This window comes from Lithobates pipiens, unplaced genomic scaffold (assembly GCF_037356315.1).
Source record: "Lithobates pipiens isolate NorthernLeopardFrog02 unplaced genomic scaffold, aLitPip1_a1.2 Scaffold_18, whole genome shotgun sequence".
Taxonomy (NCBI): Eukaryota; Metazoa; Chordata; class Amphibia; order Anura; family Ranidae; genus Lithobates; species Lithobates pipiens.
The window spans coordinates 592132913-592135639 of record NW_027507758.1 but is presented as its reverse complement, the minus strand read 5'-3'; positions in this window follow the sequence as shown (position 1 = coordinate 592135639).

Below are 2727 nucleotides of genomic sequence, written 5' to 3'. Positions count from 1 at the left end.
AACAAATTATTAACAAAACATAAAAATTTGCTACAAATTTTATTGGCCAACAAAACAGGACTTGGAAAAGGGCAAGGAAAGCAAAAAACACATGTATGTTAATTTGAGACACTAACAGAATATGATTTTAAGGTCTAACCATTTTGCAGGGGAAATATACAGGAGTTAAAAGGACTGCACTCACAAACGGACAGTCTCCTAAGGATTTAAACATTTATTAGTCACAACATCTTGAGGAAGATTTTGCAAAATAATGCAGCAGAGGCAATTAAATCAAAGTGAAACTAACAACGTACAAGCAAAATAGATTGAGAACATCAAAAATATTTCAGGGGAAATATCCCTCCCTTCAAAAAAAAATTAAAATAAACAAAAGTAAAAAAATACTTGCTCTAAAACACATCTGTTTTGCAAAGACTTAACAAAATAGAAAGAGAAAATATGTGTGTTACAAACTCAAATGTACTCTCTTGACACACACCTACACACACACACACACACACACACATGTAATCTGGCCTCTTTTCAGGGTAAGGTAAAGAATACTTTACCTTGTGGCTTCACAGCCTGCCTCCCTAAAGCGCATGCGCGAGGGATCCCACAGGTGCATGCTGTCTTCTGGGACCTGTGTGTCTCCCAGAAGAAAGTGGGGGTGGGATGAAAGAGGTGCCAGATATGGCATAGATATCCGCGGGTACCCGCGGATATGTATGCCCAGAAGTGGGAGCAAATACCTGGATTATACAGGTATCTGCTCTCCCCTCACCCCTGAAAGGTGCCAAATGTGACACAGGAGGGGTGCCAAATGTGACACAGGAGGGTGGGGCTCCGAAAGGGGAAGTTCCATTTTTGGGTTTAAATTACTAACCCAAAAAACACACTCTATGAGCATGCCCAGAAAAACCCAAGTGCTGTTTACACACAAAAAAAAAACCAAAGTCCCTGAGCATGCCCAGACCAACTCAATGTAGCTAGCACAAAATAGGCCACCCTGTCCAAAATTAAGCACATCCTCCAGCATGCTACAAAATTACAGATGGGGCAATCACCCCCCAGTTCAAGGGGGCAAGCAAAGAGCCTAACATGGGCAAAAGTTATACAACAAATACCATTGCAGTCTATGGGAACTGATTTGTTAATTTTGCTAGTCCCCACTTGGCTGGCTTATATTCTAGTTATTGGCCTTAAAATGGGGGGGGGGGGGGGGGGTGTACTCTGCCTGTAAAGCGGTGCATCTGTATCATGTATCCAAAATGCTGCTTCAAAGATGTACGGCTTTAGAGAAAACGTACAAATCTACATTCCAGCTGCAATATTTTAACCCAAAACAAAAAATAGCCCACCCCCAATACATACAAGGCCATTTGGGTCTGTTGAGCCTTAAAATGAGAACCCCACATGAAAAATACCACCCCAAACTTAAAAAATATTGTGCCTCTCCCACACACTAACAAACCTCTAGCCAAACACTCAGCAAGCCAGCCCATGAAAGGGGGGTGGATGCTTGGGGGCGGGAAGGGCTCAGACACCCCAAAAGTCAACCACCTTGTTCCCCTATTCAGGGTGACAAGGGCCTCTTCCACACAACTCTAGGCTGGGGGTACAAGGTGCATTGTGGATAGTATTGGGCAGAGCCCAACATGCCCCAAAGGCAGCCAGCTATGTTGAGTGCATGTGGCCTTGTATGGTTCAGGAGGGGGTTGGGCGATTGCTCTTCTTGCCCCTTTCCTAGCTGGCCCTGTTATATGCTAAGAAAAGGGATGTGGTTTGGATTTGTGAAGGCAGCTCACAGCCTCAGTGTGAAGTTCCCCTTTAAAAGCAGAAACTAGCCCATGGAAATCCAAGGGGTTAGAGGGGGAGACAAGAGCATTGTAGAATGGGAGTGTGGAGTTGCCCTTTAAAAGCAAAAGTTAGCCCATGGAAATCCAAGGGATTAGAGTGGGGAGACAAGAGCATTTGAGAATGGAGAGAATTGGAGAATGGAGTGTGGCGTTCCCTTTTAAAAGCAAAAGCTAGCCCAAGAAAATCATATGCATTAGAGGGGGAAGGTTAAATACCCTTTTAGGAGGAGCTAGAGGAGCGAGAGTCTTTTTACATAATTTTAACAAGTTGTGTGACACATGTTGGCAACATAACATGCTAACATGACCTGTGTAAAATCTCCTTAAAAAATACATAAAGGTGAACCAGCGTAAAAAAAATAAAAATAAAATTGTCAAGTATATAGGTGCACATGTTGACCCCATGCAATTGCATGTACGTTGCTTGACATTTACTAAGACCTTGACCACGCAGTGAACAAAGAGCCACTTGCGCATGCACACTGCTTACATTAAACAAAGAGCTGCTTGCGCATGCACACTGCTCACATTGATCTCACGCAGTTCTAAACGTGCTTGCGGGCACAGCAGGCTTTCTCTGAAAAAGTTACTTTCTTATTCTATTTTGGGCATATTTGTTACTTGGGCAGTTGTTACTAAACTTCCTCACATCTCCCCACATCACCCCATGATATTGGCACCTCCATCTTCTGTTAATATTAAATTGGAGATGCCGTGCGCCATGTCCATAGTGGCGCACAGATTTCATTCTCCCGTGCGCTGAGATCGCTATAGTAAATGGGGGATTCGAGGTCTGTTACCGGCGCACTGTGTCGTAAATATGGAAATGTGTGTTGCGCCTCACCGTGTGCCTCTACCGATGGCGCACAGCTTTCGTAAATAACCC